This window comes from Bison bison, unplaced genomic scaffold (assembly GCF_000754665.1).
Source record: "Bison bison bison isolate TAMUID 2011002044 unplaced genomic scaffold, Bison_UMD1.0 scf7180017864066, whole genome shotgun sequence".
In the NCBI taxonomy this organism is placed as follows: domain Eukaryota; kingdom Metazoa; phylum Chordata; class Mammalia; order Artiodactyla; family Bovidae; genus Bison; species Bison bison.
In genome coordinates, this window is record NW_011494638.1 from 6,580,108 (window position 1) to 6,600,317 (window position 20,210).

At 45.4% G+C, this 20,210-nt stretch overlaps 1 protein-coding gene and 1 long non-coding RNA gene across 3 annotated transcripts in view; one reads left to right on the forward strand and one right to left on the reverse strand.

Moving 5' to 3' along the window:
• The window catches only part of LOC104986298, a 121,343-nt gene that overhangs the window by 33,773 nt on the left and 67,360 nt on the right, over positions 1-20,210 (reverse strand). The window contains exons 2-3 of the long non-coding RNA XR_825019.1: positions 18,038-18,119; positions 16,039-16,092 (exon numbers count right to left, since the gene is read on the reverse strand). This is a non-coding gene — a long non-coding RNA (uncharacterized LOC104986298). The remainder of the gene's footprint in view (positions 1-16,038; positions 16,093-18,037; positions 18,120-20,210) is intronic.
• The window catches only part of LIPC (lipase, hepatic), a 163,482-nt gene that overhangs the window by 20,567 nt on the left and 122,705 nt on the right, over positions 1-20,210 (forward strand). The gene's annotated exons all lie outside the window — the stretch shown is intronic.

Here is a 20,210-nt window from a genome sequence, read left to right on the forward strand (position 1 = left end):
TGAAAGAGCTCAACTGGAATTCCATCACTTCCACTAGCTTTGTTCGTAGTGATGCTTCCTAAGGCCCACTTGACTTCGCTTTCCAGGATGTCTGGCTCTAGGTGAGTGATCACACCATCGTGATTATCTGGGTCGTGAAAATCTTTTTTGCACAGTTCTGTATATTCTTGCCACCTCTTCTTAATATCTTCTGCTTCTGGTAGGTCCATACCAATTGTCTAACTCAATGAAACTAAGCCATGCCATGTATGGCCACCCAAGACAAATGGGTCATGGTGGAGACATCTGACACAATATGGTCCACTGGAGAAGGGAATGGCAAACCACTTCAGTATTATTGCCTTGAGAACCCCATGAACACTATGAAAAGGCAAAAAGATAGAACACTGAAAGATGAACTCCCCAGGTCAGTAGGTGCCCAATATACTACTGGAGATCAGTGGAGAAATAACTCCAGAAAGAATTAAGGGATGGAGCCAAAGCAAAAACACCACTCACTTGTGGATGTGACTGATGATAGAAGCAAGGTCCAATGCTGTAAAGAGCAATATTGCATAGGAACCTGGAATGTGAGGTCCATGAATCAAGGCAAATCAGAAGTGGTCAAAGAAGAGATGGCAAGAGTGAACGTCGACATTCTAGGAATCAGCAAACTAAAATGGACTGGAATGGGTAAATTTAACTCAGATGACAATTATATCTACTACTGTGGGCAAGAATCCTTTAGAAGAAACGGAGTAGCCATCATGGTCAACAAAAGAATCCGAAATGCAGTACTTGGATGCAATCTCAAAAACGACAGAATGATCTCTGTTGGTTTCCAAAGCAAACCATTCAATATCACAGTAATCCAAGTCTATGCCCCAACCAGTAATGCTGAAAAGCTGAAGTTGAACGGTCCTATGAAGACCTACAAGACCTTTTAGAACTAACACCAAAAAAAGATGTCCTTTTCATTATAGGGGATTGGTATGCAAAAGTAGGAAGTCAAGAAACACCTGGAGTAAAATGCAAATTTGGCCATGGAGTACAGAACGAAGCAGGGCAAAGGCTAATAGAGTTTTGCCAAGAGAATGCACTGGTCATAGCAAACACCCTCTTCCAACAACACAAAAGAAGACTATACATGGACATCAACAGATGGCCAACACTGAAATCAGATTGATTATACCCTTTGCAGACAAAGATGGAGAAGCTCTTGACTATATTAGTTTGGACTTTTGGTCATAAGAACACAGATCCAACTCAAATTAACTCAAAAAGGAGAATTTATTTACTCACATAACAGAAATGACCAAAATACAAGTTTCAAGCACAGGTGGATCTATGCCTATAATAAAAACACAGTATCTATCAATTCTGTCTCTTTCTCACTCTCTTTTCCTCGCTTTCCCCCACTCCATGATGGCCCTTAAGAGTTCCATCACTCCTTAGTCATATAGTGTTAGTCACTCAGTTGTGTCTGACTCTATGTGACTGTAGCCCCCCCACCCCCCAGCTCCTCTGTCCATGAGATTCTCCAAGCAAGAATAGTGGAGTGGGTTGCCATTCCTTCTCCATGGGATCTTCCTGACCCAGGGAGCAAACCTGGGTCTCCTGCCTTGCAGGCAGATTCTTTATGTCTGAGCCACCAGGGAAACCCCCATCACTCCTTAGAGCTTAAAATTCCAGAGAGATTATACTATTTATCACATGCCTCTGGCAGACATTCCAGAAAGGACTCTGCTTGTCTAGGGACTCACCTCTGAATAAACAACCGTGGCCAGGAGGATGGGCTTGCCAATTGGTGTGGTTTAGAAAGCATGCCCACCCTTTGGGTGGGATCAGCTCTACCCATAACTTCGTCTTCCCAGGTGGCAGTAGTGGTAAAGAACCCCCCTGCCAATGCAGGAGACACAAGAGACATGGGGTCTATCACTGAGTCAGAAACATGCCCCTGGAGGAGGACATGGCAGCCCACTCCAGTATTCTTGCCTGGAGGATCCCATGGACAGAGGAGCCTGGAGGGCTACAGACCATGGGGTTGCAAAGAGTCAGACATGACTGAAGCAGTTAGCATGCACATCCGCAGCTCTACTCAAACCTGACTGAGCAGCATTCACATGAGAGGGTGTGTCCTCTGATGGGGAGATGTCAGCCTTACCACAGAGGACTGGCTGTGAATCACGAGGATGCTGGGGGAGGCAAAGATGACTCCTGCTTCCTCAGGGGCAAGCAGAACAACTTCTCTGTTCCTCACACACCCTTGACTATGCACATTGGGCCCCTGCTCAAAGTTGTGCTGTAGCAGCTCATCTCCATGGCAGAGCTGGTGTGTGAACATGGGGAATATCCTGGATGACCTCACAGACTCAGCTGTTTGTAGAGCGATGGATTTTCAATTCATTCTTTCATACAATGGAGCCCTAATGCAACTTTCAAGCCTTGCTTCCTCCAGGGAAAGTAAATGGGTGAAATAAATAAAATTAACATTTGTATTGGCTTCTTCAGAAGTTCAGGAGCCTATTTTCAAGGCTGTGTTAAATATACACTTAAATGATGCTCTAATCCGTACCACAGTGATTCTCAGATTATAGTCCCCAGAGTAGTAACATTAACATCATCCAGGACCTTGCTAGAAATGCAAATTCTCAATCTCACCCCAGACCTACTAAGTCAGAAACTGGTGTGGAGCCAACTGTCTATTTTATCAAGCCATCGGGTGATCCTGATGTGTGCTAAAGTTTGAGAATCAATGCTCTATACACGTGTTTGATTCAATTCACCAAGTTCAAAGGGACCACCTATGATAAAAACTAAGGCTTTATGTTACAGATTTATTGTTCAGTCTGAATTTAGAGGAATACAAATGTGAAACAGTTTTATATTGCTCCCATCCATGCCTTTGACCATGTAAAGTCATACTTTTTCATCCCTTAATAGCATCTTGAGATTTCCTAACATTTGGTCAGTTCTATTATTAAGTCTTTTTTTTTTTTCCCTTTGTCTCACTTTATTCTAAAGCCTCAATCTCATCATCTGATTTTTTGACATTCTTCCTTTTTTCCTTTAGGAGCTAGATTCACCAAGGAAGTGGGATTTGCACTGGGGAGAGGATAGTTGTATTCTTTCTCTCCTTTTCTCACTGGGGCAACATGGGGTGGGGTGGCGAAGAAGGCCTGGTGCTGAAGTTGCTCCGCCTCCCTTTGCAGGGCTTCCCCTCTCTGGGGAAGCTTAATGAGGTACCAGTGGGGGACACAGAGATTCTAAGTGCTCATTGGCTCTCTGGCCTCACTCAGGTCCAGTCTGGGCCCATCTGCTGCTGGTGGCCTTGGCTTTGAGGATGTGTGTGTGGCTCTGAGGGTCCTGGCAGTGTGAGCCCAGCTGGCCTGTCACCAAGGACAGCTATGACCCCCTTTGGCTGCCCCAGTGGTCCATGCCCCTTCCACCCTGTCCTCCCATACAGAGCCTCAGAAACTGCCAGCATCTTCTTACTTACCCTCTGAGGGCCAAAAAGAACCAAGCTGAGGATCCCCCTCAGACACACCACGTTCCAGGTGCTTCCCTCCCTTGGCTGAGCTGCCTGTCTTCAGATAGCTGAAGCAGGCATGATCTCTGTGTTCCCACAGAGACCCCAAAACTCTCTCCATCACTGTATGTCCACCACCAATGGAGCCAAGGGTCTCAACACCGCAGCAAGCATCTGGTCTGAGCAGTGTGACTACTGCTGCCTCCTAAAGGCCCTGCACGCTGTCACCTCCATACATGATTCTGATAGATGCCCCCAATTTGATCTTAAGGTGAGAGTCACAGTGCAAGGGGAAGAAGTAAATTATCCTCCCACAAACTCCTACCTCCCTTCTCCCACCTATCTCCCTACATGGAGCCAGGGGAGGGCAGGAATGCTAGTTGGGCCACTTCTTGGGAGCCCCAGAGTTAGGGGAAATCTGGCCTTAATTGCTGACTCTCTTTAGAGAATATGAGTTACTTAGCACCTGGTGTTTCCAGCAAGGCTGCAGTGCAAGTCCTGTTCACTGTCCTCTTTGCTATTTGCCACGTGTTTGCACAAGTATTGGGCTTCCCTGGTGGCTCAAATGGTAAAGAATCCACCTGCAATGCAGGAGAACTGTGTTCCATCCCTGGGTGGGGAAGATCTGGAGAAGGAAATGGCTGCCCATTCCAGTATTCTTGCCTGGAGAATTCCAAGGACAGAGGAGCCTAGCAGGCTACAGATCACAGGTATTATCTGAGTTGACCACACAGTGATCCTGTGAGGCATTTAACCTAAAAGAAGCCGGCTTGAGGGGTTAAGTCACAGGCCCAGTGACACATGCCTGGTCATAACAGTGGAAAAGGAGCCAGTCCTGCAGCTCCTGGGCACCTGTCGTCTCCCTACTATTTCACGCAAATGCCTCAGCAACACTTGTTTTTCAGCTCTAAACAAACTCAAAGCAACTAAGCAGAAAAACGCTTGCTTTCAAAGCCACTGAGCAGCTGACAGTGGAGGGTTTAGGGCATGCTGCGTCCTTAGAAAAAACACAAGTGTTTCACATCAGTGAGTCCTAACGGTTGTCTTCCCAGGCAAGGCCGCAGGACCCCAGGGAACCTCTAGCTGGCTTTAGTCAGCCAGCCCCTCCAGCGTTTCTGGGGTTAGGGAGGGGGTGGGGAAGGGGATGTAAGCTGGTACTTCTAAAGTGAAAAGCTAGGCAGAGCTGACAGCACTGACCCTATGCTCTGGCCTCATCAAACACCCAGCCCAGGTCATACAGGGTCAGGGTACCATCTGTCCTTCTGGATGGCCCTGTCCCAGATGACTCATCTCCTCACATGGTAGGTGGAGGTTCACGGTTAAACTCCTTGCAATGGCAGAGTGCATGGCAATTTTCTAATCAACAGATGGTGTTGGAGCCCCTGCTACACACACAAGAGGCTCCTTTCATTCCAGTTTACGTAAGTAAGGACTCATGGTGCACATGAGACCCTCACATGCCCTCGTCTTGCGCACAACTTCCCCCAGGGCTGAGGTTCAGTGAGGAGCCACCCAGATCATATTTCCCCACCAAAGATCAAAGCCCTTACCCTCGATAGAAGCAGTTATTTTATTTTCAAGAATTCTGTGAGATTATTGCTAAGCACAGCCATTATTTTAATATTAAATCATAAAACCTTAAATTATGTTAAGAACAACAGTAGTGCTGAATCACTTTGATGTACAGTAAAGATAAACACAACATTATATATATCAACTATGCTGCAAGAAAATAATTTTTTCTAAAAAAAGAACAATAGTAAATACTCAAATTCTTCCACTCCTAATTATTTTACTGCATTTTAATATTATCTCCATTCTTAAGGTTATTGACATTTATGATGGAAATATTATATAATGACGTGCTAAACTGCATGTCTTCTCAACTCCTCATTAGTAACATTGCTGCTGCTGCTGCTGCTGCTAAGTCACTTCAGTCATGTCTGACTCTGTGCGACCCCATAGATGGCAGCCCACCAGGCTCCCCTGTCCCTGGGATTCTCCAGGCAAGGACACTGGAGTGGGTTGCCATTTCTTTCTCCAATGCATGAAAGTGAAAAGTGAAAGTGAAGTCGCTCTGTCATGCCTGACTCTTAGCAACCCCATGGAGTGGGGTGCCATTGCCTTCTCCAAGTAACATTGCACTGGTAGCTAAATAGAAGCCTTGATGGCTGATTCACACATGGAAACTGGCAAATACTACATATGTATTTTACGTAAATAAATACAGAAAAATAAGATGAACATAATCAGGGTTTGGTTAATTGTTTTGCTGACTATGTAGAGCAAAGGCCAGCAGACCTTTTCTGTTAGGGCTAGGTAGTAAATATTTTCCCCTTTGTAGGTAATGCAATCTCTATTTCAACTACACAATTCTGCTATTGTAGCTTGAACACAGCTATAGATAATAAATGAATGAATGTGGTTGTGTTCCAATAAAACTTTATTTATAAAAACAGGTGGTGAGCTGGATTTGACAGGCCATAAATTGCAGGCCCCTGGTCTAGACTTAAGAAAGGCATGGAGAAAATGTTAACTATGTAGATTAAACTTAAAAGTATATTGTACCTGTCATTGTTCAAATTGTAAATAGCACTGAAAATTGAGGAAATGTTCTTCCAGGATTTTAAAACAACTATCTGATACAGTATCTGATATAGCAAAGAAGTAGCCTATGTCATTGTTGAATACCTGAAGTTTGAAACAGGTCTTCATTGTTTAATTTTTGTCCTACTCCATGTATATGACAATATCAACTAACACTCCTATCTGAATTATCCATGTTCATCATTTGCAACCATGGGTTGGCTAGCAATACAAAAGCTCAGCAAAAATTGACAAGAACGTTCTGTAAGAATTACAATAAAGAGTATTGGATGTTTTATCTTATATTATTTTCAAATTGTGTAATGAGTATCTTTGATGATAATAAATTATATAACAAATTATACATATATATGCATAATTTTTTTCCAGTGAGTCAGTTGTTAGATATTTCCCATCACAATACTGCCTAAGGGGCATTTACATAAAAAGAGACGTTACTGTCCAGAGTAATGTGAAGGACCAGAGGCGCAGTCCAGAGCCCAGGGAAGGTGGGGGGTGTCAGGGATGGAGGAACATTCAGGGCCCTCCAGGGTGTCCTGGAAGGCTTCATGGAGAATGTAGCACCGTAGGGATTTTCCAGGCAATAGTACTGGAGTGGATTGCCATTTCCTTCTCCAGGGGATCTTCCCGACCGAGGGATCAAACTCGGGTCTCCCGCATTGTAGAGAGGCGCTTTACCGTCTGAGCCACCAGGGAAGTCCAAAGAACAACAGGACTGAAAATGAATGGATGGTGGCTATGTTTCATTCTGTTGCATGAGCGAAAGATCAGAGATTGGAATGCCCTGACCTGGTCAGGACAACCAAGAGAAGAGGGGTCAGCACTGGGAGATGAAGTAGGCCCCAATACACTTAATGACATGGAAACATGCCATGAGGTTGAGCAGAAAAAAAGCAGACTACAAAATCTGTGCACTTGTGTAAAGGGGGGAAAAAAATTTGAAGAAAAGACACTTAATGCAAATAGCTCTGGGTGACAGGATTATAGCTGATTTTGTTCTCATGCTTCTTAACACTTTTCTGTACCTTCCTACTCTTCTGAAGTGGTGTGTATTGCTTTGATAATCACGGGGAAAAAATGAGGTTTCCAGGTATGAAGCACAAGAAGCAGGCAGCCCTCCAGCACTGAGATAAACCTGCAGCCATAGCATGGAGAGGGCACATTTGCCCTGAGGCAGCCCAGAGGTCCCTGGAGGGAGGTGCTGGGGAGGGGTGCAGTAGACGCCCTGGAACCCCAATCCCCCTCTCCTGGGAAGATCGCTAGGAGCACAAACGACTCCACCAAACCCTATGGATTCCCCCCTACCCCCTTCCCCCACACCCCACCCCACCCCACACCCCCACCCCGCATACACCCACCCCGCCCCACCCCGCCCCACCCCGCCCCTGGGCCTGAAGTACTGCTGTCCACCGGATCCGCCCCCACCTCTTAGCCTCAGGGGAATGTCTTCTTTCTCTTTCTCCCCCAAGCACTAGTTTGCAAAGTTTTCTCCTCCATGCTCACAAAAGCAGAACAAATTGAAAAAAACAAGAGATCCTCTGTTTTTTTTAGGGCTTCACTGTTATGGTTTTCCCAGCTGAAGAAGGATAAAATTTTTTTTAAGTACACCAGATTCATAAAATTGGAAAATTAGAAGGGATCCTGAAGAATATCTAGTTCAACTCTCGTTACTAATAAGGAAACAGAAACTAAGGAGGTCAGGTGGCATACCCAAGGGCACAGAGCTAGGTGGAAACTAGTCCCCAGCAGAGGTGACACCCAGGCGTGACACCTCTTTCCTCAGCATCTGAGTCCTATCAAAGGAGCCCAGAGGCTCATCACCAGATGCACTGAGCAGCCATGGGCTTCAGAGCATGGCCAATGCTAATCCTTTCTCAAGCTTATCCATGGATAGCAGGAATGCCTACAAGGCACCCAGAGTTTTTTGTGTTGTTTTGTTTGAATTTTTTTGGAATATAGCTGCTTCACAACACTGTGTCCCTTTCTGCTGTACTCAAAGTAAATCAGTTATGCATATACGTATATCCCCTCTTTTTTAAGATTTCCTTCCCATTTAGGTCACCAGAGAGCATTGAGTAGAGTTCCCCGTGTTACACAGTAGGTCCTCAGGTTCTCAGTTATTTTATGCATGGTATCAATAGTGTACATATGTCAATCCCAATCTCCCAATTTATCCCACTCCCTTTCCTCTCTTGGTATCCAAAAATTTGTTCTCTATGTGTCTCTATTTCTGCTTTGCAAATAAGCTCGCATGTACCATTTTTCTCCACATACAAGCAATATCACAGGATATTTGAACACAACGCAACCTAGAGGAGCCCCTCAGTGCACTGGACTATCCCCTCCCTACACATGGTAGACAAGACCATCAGACCTGTCTTCTCCATAATGCCTTTCTTTGACTAAGGCCTTGTTATTTTGATATCAGTCACCTTATTGTTGTTATCTTTACTTACCAAACTAGCCAGATAATTTTGTTTGGTAATCAAAAGGTCTTAACACACTGGCTTGGTCATTTTTTCCACATAAATTTGGCCAAACTGCACATAAAATGGGGATTTTATGTTGCACCTAAACACCTATCTGCCTCCATAACTCACACAATTCCTTTTCCTCTTCTTCCTGGACCAAAGCCCATTTCTCCCTCTTTCCACTGATGCTGGTTCTTTGGGTATTATCTTCACATCTCTCTGTGTACATGCCATGTTGTTACTCTTAAATTATACACTACTAGAGCACAGGGAACTTATAAGCTTATGCTTTTTCTGATCAGGAGCATCTATAGCTAGAGGATTAAGAAATACATTTTCATGAGCTAGATAATAACAAAAATTAAATGGCAGAAGTCCTTGCTGTTCCCAGTAGCTGGAGAGCTTTAAAAAAAATAATAATCACCTATTTCAGATTTTTAATACTACAGAAACAGGGAAAATTCTGGAGAAAAACTTGTGCCTGTATATCTCATGCCATGCCTCTTAAAAGAAGAATAAAATTTTAAATGGGGTTGTCAGGAAGAACTAAGTCAATGTGAAGTTCAAACACTGACCTTTGAAGTTTGGAAATGGACTTCTCTGGGCAAGACAGATGTTTGCTATCGTTAAAACAACAGCTGAAGCTCACCACCACATCCTCCACTTGATGCGATTAAAGCTTAACCCAGGCTAATGAAGGAAAACAACGAGAACCACTCCGACTGTCCTTTGTATTAGTATACCCACTAATCCATGTGTATGCTGCTGTTATCATATAGCAGAGAGGTTGTCTTCATCCCGGGCTCTTTCCTCCAAGTCGCAACATGTGGGATGACATCTTCCAAAGACTAAGTCAAATGTGAGGTTTTTCCACCTAGTTTAAACCCTCTGTTTTAGATGCTTTCAGCTTTTAGACTAGTTTTCCATCAGAGCAAAAACTCAGAAACCAAAGATTCCCTGTTTCCAAGCTCTTCCCAGTAGAATCTGGGTCACACCAATGTCCCAGGAATTACACACAAAGGACCATCCTGTCCCTTGTCCTTCACCCCAGTGACTCAGCAGAATGAGGAATAAAGGAGGTTCCAGCACCTTCTGAAAGGGGCCCCATGTCAACCATCTGCCTGGACTTTAGGAGATGGATTAAGTTATGCATTTGCTCAACTCCAACACCTGCTATCAGTAACATCACTCAGATCCTTACATCCATGCTATATTATTTTTAAGAGGAAAGGTAATTGGTTATAGAATGTTGAAAAGGCTATAAATCTCCCTTTGGCTATGAATGCAAAATGTTCTAAAAGGAGGGATGGGGGAACTGCTTCATATTTTTCAAGTGAGATATGTATTTTCTTGTTTTGTTGACCCAAAAAAACAGCTTTTGATAACTAAAAGCTAATGGCCTAGTAGACATGAGGTGGGGCAGGTCCCTCTTAGCACAAGAAGATTACTGGCAAGCTTTGTCACACTCTAGAGGCCGACCTTTGACCTATCCTAGTGAGCAGGAAGTGACACAGAAAGTGTCTTCCTGGACCCAGATTTGGATGATGCCCACTGAGGAGGCAAGTATTTCCTGGTGAGGTTGTATTTTAGTCCTTCACTAAGTTTCAGTAAAGCCACCTTCTCAAAGCTTTTAGAGAACTGGCTTCATTGTTTTTTCCCCTTTGAGGGCCTCTTTTAGAGATTTAACAATAAATACATGCACACATCAAACCAAATAAAAGATAAAAAGACATAACAAGTCCCAGGCATGGTCCACGTTTTCAGGAAAAAAAGCAGTTTCTGCAGGAAGTCCCACCCATTCCTAAAAAATGGAAAAAATAAACATGGAGAGTCCACCAGCAAACAGGTGTTTCATATACCCTCAAGTCAGATAAATAGATTTTATATTTATGACAAAACAAATAAACATTCCCCCAAATTGGGCTTGGCCCATTTCGAGGTAGGAAACCAGCCTGCGTTCTGCACACTGAGTTCTGGCTGTGTCTACAGACGTCACAGGAAGGAACTGGAAAACCCACCCGTTTCCCAAGGATGCCTGAACTGGCTGAATTTCTTCTCCATTTACTCACTGGTGAGGGAAAGAGTTATTGTGGGGCCTCGCAGGTCCCGTGCAAGCAGCACACTTTCTCCTTGCTTTATAGGTCCCCAGCAGCCCTGGACAGGTTCCTCTAAGACCAGAACAACAGCCAGGCATAGCCTCTCCCTTTTTCCTAAGAAGAGTTTCGTCCTGAGGACTCCCCTGCAAAGCCGTGTAGGTCCTGCCTCTCTGCTTCCAAGCTCACCCATAGATATCTGAGTGCAGCCCCTTGAGGCCTGCTCCCAGAAGTCTTTCCAACTCCTAATGAGCACCACTTCAAGCAAAGTGTTAGTCGCTCAGTCATATCTGGTTCTTTGCAACCCTTTGTACTGTAGCCCACCAAGATCCTCTCTCCATGGAATTCTCCAGGCAAGAATACTAGAATGGGTTGCCATTCCCTTCTCCAGGGGATCTTCCTGACCCAGCGATCAAACTTGCATCTCCTGCATGGCAGGCAGTTTCTTTACCATCTTATCTACCAGGGAAGCCCAGAAGTCTGCTCTGGAAGTCTTTCCAACTCCTAATGAGCACCACTTAACTGGCTCTAAATAGCTGAAGACATTCAGCTCCCAGGACCTTGGCCCACAAACACCTGGCTTCTGTCTCTAAGGACACTGAAAACTGCAAACTCAAAGTGACCGACAGCTGAGTACATCAGATTTATTTTCTATCTTGTCTCTGTGTCTCCCAGGGAGGGTCTGGAGAAGCTGCAGAGCTGAGAAATAATAGGGTCCCAGACTAGGGAGCTGGGGGAAACAGGACCATCTGAGAGAGGGAAGGAGTCAGACAAAGAATAGGAGGACCGAGCACCTCCTATTATATAAAAGGCTTGGAGAACAGCCGTCTCATTTAGCCTCTTGGGCCTTGCTTTTCTCATCTGTAAAAGGGCAATGGGCCAGATGGGTGCTTCTCTGAAACAGGGAGCATCAAAGCTCTTAAACAAAGGAGTGACTGCAGCATAATGCGTAAGGGAGCTGTGTTTGGGGCTGGTGCACAGGCTGGTTTCAGGGGAAGAAAGCAAGCCAGCAAGACTTGCTTCACAGATGTGCAGACACCCAGATGTGAGTGAAGGGGGCAACACTCAGGTGCAGAGAAGGAGGTGGTCCCTGCTGCAAAAGAGAGGTTACTGCTGCTCCCTGCGTGCTGAAGCGAAGACCTCCACGCTCAAACTGAGCCTCCGCACTTCACTCACATTGACTGGCCTTCTTAGGATGCCTCCTCCTCTCCATAGTCCAAATTCCCTTTAAATTCCAGATTCTGCTTCTCCTTAAAACTTTCACACCTGCTCTGTCCACCCATCCACACCTACCTGCCACTGTCTCCCGCTTAGGTACCCAGGCCTGCTCCTGGAAGTCCCAGAAAGTACTATGCTGGCCTTGCATCCCCTCTCGTACCCAGCTGACATCCACACCTCATCCAAGCTGCATGCCAAGCCTCATCCTTCTGCCCCTAGAGTTAGATTCCTCCTCCTCTTTGCTTCTATCATCTCTTTACCTATTTCTTGCATGTATCACACTGTATTTTATTTATTTTTTTGCCTACTTGCTAATGTTTCCACCTTCCCTATAACAGTGTGAGCACTTTGAAGACAGGAAGAGGCTGGATCTTGGTCCAATCTGTGCATGCGTGCTGTGCTAAGTCGCTTCAGTCATGTCCAGCTCTTTGTGACCCCATGGACTGTGGCCCGCCAGGCTCCTCTGTCCCTGCAATTTTCCAGGCAAGAATTGTGGAGCGGGTTGCTATGCCCTCCTCCAGGGGATCTTCCCCACCCAGGGGTTGAACTGCATCTCATAAGTCTCCTGCATTGGCAGACAGGTTCTATATCACTAGCGCCCCCTGGGAGGCCCTAATCTGTGTATGTGCTCAGTCGCTCAGTCGTGTCTGACTCTTTGTGACCCCATGAACTGTAGCCTGCCAGGCTCCTCTGTCCCTGGGGTTTTTCAGGCAAGAATTGTGGAGTGGCTTGCCATTTCCTCCTCCATCTGTGCATAGTGCATGATATATAGTAGGTGCTAGATAAATGCTGATGAGTGTTTTAACACAATTGATTGAATAAGTAGATAAACATCTAGGTCCAAGAGAGGGGTCCTTCTGGCTCCAACCCATCCCACAAAACAAGATGACATTTCGTGTTTATCCTAAAGGTTTTTTGAGTTAGGATAAGAGTTTATCCTAAACTCTTAAAGAGTTGTTATCACTGGTCCACTTTCTACATCATCTATAATCCATTCTATTGGTTCGTACACACATACGCATATACACATACATATACATTCACAATCACACACACACACACGTACACATTTCTTCCCTGAGTAGATCCCAACGAAAGAAATATCCCTCCCTGTTCTGTCCCCACTCAGACAAATCAATTCTAAGCACAAGAGGAGAGAGCCCAGGCTGTGCAGGAATGGGCCAGATGAACCCAAGCCCATGCCTTAGAAGTAAGGCTCTGTGGAGCAGGGTAATTGCAAATTGGGTTTTCTCACCTGCCTGGCAGCTCTTGGCTTCCCCTCCTAGGCGAGAGGGGCACAACCTGGCTCAGAGGCCTCCCACATTATTCTCCCCTCCCAGGCAGGCTGAAGGGAGCCCAGTGGCTAAGCTCTGGCCTCTGCAGGCCCAGGCAGAGGGACTGGGCCTACAGAACCACTTCAAGGACCAAGTTTTGCTCCTCTGCCAGGTCCTGCCTGCCAAGACAGGTCCGTGGAGTCATTCGTGGTACTCACTAGCATTTGTGCAGCTCTTCAATTATTCCTGTGTCACTCAGTAGCCCCCAGAACACTGCAGAGAATCCACAAAGTTGATGCCAAGCCCACCCTCCCAGCAGGGACTCCACTGGAGCAGCCCCGGGTTATGCAGGATGGAAACCAGGGACCATTTGTCCCCCAGGGATAAATGAGACCCACTGTGGCAAAGGGCCTCCCTGTCTGCCTGTTTTGTTCTCATCTTCTGTGGATGACTGAGATGGGAGGGAAATCCCACATCATTTACTCCAGGTCCTCCAGCCGCTAGCTCAGTGCAAAGAAGGCTGGTGGAGCCCGAGTTTGAGTGCCAGCGTCAGTGTGCTCCATGACTGGGAAAAGGGGCTTAGTCCATCCGAACACTGGGCTCTAGTCCCTGTCCTGCCTCCTGAGTGGTGAGGACTAATCATATACGTGAGTGGACTCTGAAGTATTAAGGGGCATGTCAGTGGGACTCGGTGGGTCACAGAAACCTGTCTGTGCTCTCCCTAAAACCAGATAGTTCAGGGAGAGGGACAGAAGCCAGACCCTGGCTCAAAAGAGCTGGTTCCTCTCTACTGCTTGCCAACAAGGTAACCAGGGAAGACAGCAAAGGACAGACTTCCAGACTGAGGTCCCCCAGGGGCCTGAGCAGGTGTCACCACTGGGTCAGGACAGAAAGTGTCAAGTATGTTGGGTCAACACCTCCTCACAAGCCAAACAAGCAAAGCCAGAAGATCGAGAGCATGCAACCCTGAGACACCTGGCTTTTAAATATATGTCTGAGCAGGCCCTGTGCTAGTCTGTTCTGTGTGTGTGAGAGAAGACAGAAAAGTAAGGGAAGTTGATAATTACAGTTTCTAACCCGCCGAGAGCATGGCAGAAACTCATCTAGAAACATCACCCCCCACCCACACCATACTCCTTTACAGCTTTGATTATTATACACATGAACACACCTCCCAGCATCCTTTGCCCTTTCTTTCAGGAAGCACAGAGGTTTGTGTCAGGCTTGCAATGGCTCCCTGGTCTTCCTAGGGAGGCAGGCAGATCCCCCCTAGCCTCATTACACTATTTGACCTGAAGGTTAGTTTAAAGCAGGCAAGCAGGCAAGCAAGCAAGCAACCAATCAACCTGCAAACACTAACCTTTTTCTCCCTTACTGTTTCCTCTGTCCATCGCTTCTGCCCTTACTCCTTCATGACACACTCATGGTGGGCTCACCCCATTTTGCTCCTTTGAGCTTATTTCTGTCAGGCCTCATCCCCTTGCTCAGGTCTGATTCAAGCCTCCCCTCCCCCATGGAGGCTTCTGACACTCTCTCTTCTCTGAATACTGGGCTACTTGCAGCTAACCTGTTGTTTTTTAAATTAACTTTTATTGGAGTATAGATGCTCTACAATGCTGTGTTAGTTTCCACTACACAGCAAAGTGAATCAGCTATATGCATACATACATCCTCTCTTTTTTGGATTTCCTTCCCCTTTAGGTCACCACAGAGCACTGAGTAGAGTTCCCTGTGCTTTATAGTAGGTTCTTATAGTTATCTATTTTATACACAGAATCAACAGTCAGCTATGTGTTTTGAACACTTAACCATGCCAGGCATTCATTGTGCTAAACCCTATGAATGAATTCTTATTTCATCTTCCCTATAATGCTATGATCTTTATTCATCAGATGACGTAGCCAAGGCTCAAAAGATTACATAACTCACTCAGGTTCACACAGCTAGTAACTGGCAGAGCCAGGATTCAAGACCAATGGTCCTAACTCTAAGCCAGTGTGGCCATGTGCAAAGACAGTGGCTCTCCAGTCCACAGCCAGAGTTTGAACTCAAGCTCCAATACTGACAACCTTGGGGAAGTCTCAACACTCTCTCAGAATGGGTCTCTTCATGTAACTGCACCAGCTGTGGTTAGCCTGCAAGGAGCTCTCCCAGTAAAGGCCACGCCCCTTTCCTGGTCTCTCGAATTGCTATAACACTCCTTCTAATGCCTTGTTCACTCTGACCAATCATCTCACAGGCAGACTGGGCGATCAGTCCTGTCTACAGCCACAACACCCTGAACGTGTCCAATCTGATCTGATCTCGGAAGCTAAGCAGGGTCAGGTCTGGTTAGCACTTGGATGGCAGGGAGATCAGTTCCTTCAGTGGGACACCAAGGTTTATGCTCTGGGTCCCTACAACCTACATAACTACTCCAAGGGAAAGTTACATAAATGTTTAAATTGGTTAATCGAAGTCTTTAGAAGGATGCTTCATCAAAAACATTTTGCCTCTGTAGGAGTCTATAACCCAGACCAAGTCAAGCTTTCAGAACCTGCTCTGCTCTCTCCTGTGTGCTCTCCCCCTCCCCTGCAGCCCCTTCTTGCTGTGATGTATCCACAACGTGCCAGCCCAGGCTGACTCCGGCGTCCTGCCCACTGCTCACCTTCCAGCTACAGCACCAACCCTCTTGTCCCAACTTGTCTCCTCCATCTGAACCCCTGCAACCAGCCCGGGCCAGCCATGCTCCTCCTCTTAACAGGAAAGAGAGGAAAATGCTTCAGGTCTCCTCTCTGTGAGATTGAGCATGTATTTGTCTTATCCAGTCCTGTCTTTCCAGCCTCTCTCCTACTCTCTTCCTCAGCAGCCCAGCCTTGAGTACTTACCACCTTTTCCAATTTCCCATCCAGCCCCTTAGGATTCTCAATTGTTGTGCTCATCTGGGGGAAGAAAACATCAAATAAAGGTACTCATTATTTTTGAACATTTGACTTCACAGTACCTCTTACATGACTCTCAAATATTGAGGTCAATACACAAAAAATCATTTAAATTGCCTGATATTAAACACTCTGACCCAGAGAGGAAAAAGCTTCTTGAATGATAAGTTACACTGATACAAGAGATACAATGACAGGTTTCCAAGATGAAAGTAATGGATCAGAAAATAGAACAGTAGAGAAAACAGATGAAAGGCAAATAACCCCATTTGAAATCCAAAGCTTTCATTTTGGGGGAAAATATTGCCAAAAGCACTATTTTGTGTTAAATAGATCATGATGAGAGGAACACACAGTTGCCACATTCTCAAGCTTTTATCCCCCAATATACATGTCCCCCAGAGAAGGCAATGGCACCCCACTCCAGGACTCTTGCCTGGAAAATCCCATGGATGGAGGAGCCTGGTAGGCTGCAGTCCATGAGGTCGCTAAGAGTCAGACACGACTGAGCGACTTCACTTTGACTTTTCACTTTTATGCATTGGAGAAGGAAACGGCAACCCACTCTAGTGTTCTTGCCTAGAGAATCCCAGGGACGGGGGAGCCTGGTGAGCTGCCGACTCTGGTGGGTCGCACAGAGTCGGACATGACTGAATCGACTTAGCAGCAGCAGCAGCATACATGTCCCTTTCTGTCTTTAAGTACCGTGGCCTTTGTTGTAATTATTTCCTGGACTGTGATGCTGGCAGTGTAAGTACTGTGGGCACCTGTGGTTGGGCAGTGCCACCTGAGTGACAGAGCCAGGCTCATCAGACCCCAGCTTCCCATCCATAGGGTTAGCGAGCCAAATACCAGCCTGCTCTCCCCTACACCGAGAGCTCAACATGGCTTTCAGTAAAAGAGCACATAGTGGCAAATACTTAACCAGTACAAATAAAGCATTTTATTTAGCCTAAGATTTAAAGACATATGAGCATAAAGCCTCTGAACCACTGTTCTTTCATTGCTATTTATCACAGCCTAAGCCAGTCTTTGAGCTTCTCAGGTTTGAGCAGTAATGCAATTTTCTTTCTTTCTTTTTTAATGTTTATTCATTTATCTGTTTATTTATTTGGCTATATTAGGTCTTAGTTGCACTATGTGGGATCTTCATTGCAGCCCATGGGCTTTTCTCTAGTTGCAGCTCAAGGGCTCTAGAGCTCAGGCTCAGTAGTTGAGGTGCATGGGCTTAGTTGCCCCATGGCATATGGGATCTTAGTTCCTCGACCAGGCATCAAACCACTTCCTCTGCACTGGAAGGCGGATTCTTAACCACTGGTTGTTGCTCAGTTTCTAAGTCATATTTGACTCTTTGTGACCCCATGGGTTTTAGCAGGCCAGGCTTCCTTGGCCTTCACTGTCTCCTGGGATTTTGCTCAAACGCATGTCCATTGAGTCGGTGACACTCCAGGCTCTATGGTAGGGCTAATGATGACCTCCTCCAAGAGGACTTATGCCAATATGCCACACCTCTCAGGACTGCTGCTGCCAATGCCCCTGTCCTCACAGCAGACCATTACTAACCCATGTGTCCACAGGAGACCCTCAGACACTCACAGGCAGGTCTGGCTCAGTCTCCTGTGGGGGCATTGCTCTTTTGCCCCAGGTCCTGGTGCACACAGGGTTGTGTTTGTGCCCTCCCAGGGTCTCTGGCGGGTATGGGGTTTGATTTTAATGTGACTGCACCCCTCCTACTGTCTCATTGCTGTTTCGCCTCTGTCCTTGGACATGGGGAATCTTTTTTTGGTAGGTTCCAACATCCTCCGGTCAATGGATGTTCAGCAGCTAGTTGCAATTTTGGTGTTATAGCAGAAGATGAGTGCACGTCCTTCTTCTCCACCATCTTGAAAATACATGTAACCAGTGGACCACCAAGGAAGTCCCAGAATGCAATTTCCTAACTTACCTTCAATCTTCTTGGAGTTGGTCCTAGAACTTTCAGTGACATCACCAGGCATCAAAACAGTGGGGTCTTTCTTGTACTTTACCTTTAAAGTGCAAATAAAAGAATAGTACTGTTACTGGTTTGCTCTAGAGTAAATAAAAGCCCTATCATTTCAGCCCTATCACATCTCTGGACCTTTGGAGTTTCTATATCTCATCACTTCAGAGACCGGAAGATTCTTGGTCACATAGGGCCCCCATGTGCCCATGTCACTCCTGTCCTTCCCATCAGAAGAGGTCAACTTGCCTCACTTCACTGCCTCCCTAACTTCGACCCTTTGCCCTGTGGAGCAGGATATGCTTACTGATTGACTAGGTGGCACCAGTAGTAAAGAACTCAACTCCAATGCAAAAGGTATAAGAGACACAGGTTCGATCCCTGGGCCAGGTGGATTTCCAGGAGGAGGACATAGCTCCTCCACTCTAGTATTCTTGCCTGGAGAATCCCATGGACAGAGGAGTTTGGCAGACTACAGTCTATAGGGTTGTAAAGAATTGGACATGACTGACACAACTTAGCACACGTGCACAATTGGTACTTATTTGTTCCAACGGTTTTCACACTGGCTTCTCACATAGCCTGCTCTTACATAGTACTAATGAAGAGTTCAGGTTTTAAAAACCACATTTGGAAAGAATTCTGTGAAATTCCACAAGAAAATGGGAAAAGTTTTAAATGTGAAATTAAAGTGACTGAATAAAGATAATAGGAAATTACTGAATGCAGGGCTGGTTTGACAGAGGAGTCAAAGACCAAATGTCCAACTGAGAGCAGAGCTAGGTATGAGTCCAGATCTCTAATGGTGGAGTTCAAAGATGATACAGTGAGCTGGAGGGAGCCAATGAAGAGCTTGAGTCAGACATTCATGTGCCTGGGAAATCAGCCACAGCAGGAAGGTTCAGACAAGTGTCGAGAGTTAAAAGCGGGAAGTTAAGTCACAGAGGGCAATGATCACCAATAACACATCCTAGAGTGCCAAGCTCTCTGTCCTCTGGCATCTACTCTGTGTGTGATTGTGGTCAAACCAGGTACATATAAGTACACGTGAAACTAGAGAGAGAACCACAGCCCTGATGTCAGTTGCTTCTAATTAACACAGGGGCCAAGGAGTTAGATGTTCTGTTGTTTATCTAGTAATCCTCTGAAGTTCCAGCAAGCCCCATCTCCTGATGCTTAAATGCCAGTTCCAAAATAGGGAGATTTACTCTCAAAACCAACAGATGTTTGGGCTGTCATCATTATGCTTGTTTTTTAAAGTCATTTGCGATTTCACTGTGAAGTCCTATCTGTATGATTTATTAGAAATCACTTATATAAGATTATTTGGAAAATCATACTAGTCATGAGGTATCTATCTGTCTCAATGATTTGTCTTTTTACAGCAATGCAATCTGGCATTCTGTAGGAGCATTTGGTCAACTTTCCATCTCATCAAACTAAAAATGTTCTAGAAATCTCCCACACTTTTTAAGGTGGCCTTAATCAGATACCTTAGTTTCATGAAAGGTAAGACTAATGTTTTCCATCTTAAATACAATGCATTCTCTCATTAGTTATGGGGTTAGCCTCTTAGCTCTCTGGACCTCAGTTTCTCACATATAAAATTAATCAATAAACTACATCCTTGCCATGGCTCCTAAGTTCTAAGGATCTAGTTATTTTAAGTACTGTGTTAGCTATCTTGACCAAACTCTCATCACAGGAGACAAATAGGCTGCAAAGACCAAAATTCTTCTTTGGTTTATACTGTCAGGGAGAAAGAAATTTTCCTATCCTTTTAGGTTCTTCTGGCTAGTCTAAGAATTGAATTGACAGGAGAAACATTAACAGAAGAAAATCACATGAAAGTTTAATAATGTGAACATGATAGAGACCCAAGAAAACAGAGTAACTCACCAAAATAGCTAAAGTCCTCACTTTAAAAACTGTCTTTAATCAAAGACAAAAATGTATGTTGGGTTTAGTGGTTTGGGACTTCAAAGGACAAGAAGGCAATTCACTTGAAAATGGAAAAGCAAATGTCTGGTAAATACATGTTTGCCGGGCCACCACAGAGACAATGGGTGGAGCGGACTCTGGTCTGTAAGCCCTGCTGAGTCTCTCCCATCACACTTAGCCAGGTCTCTGGAGTTAG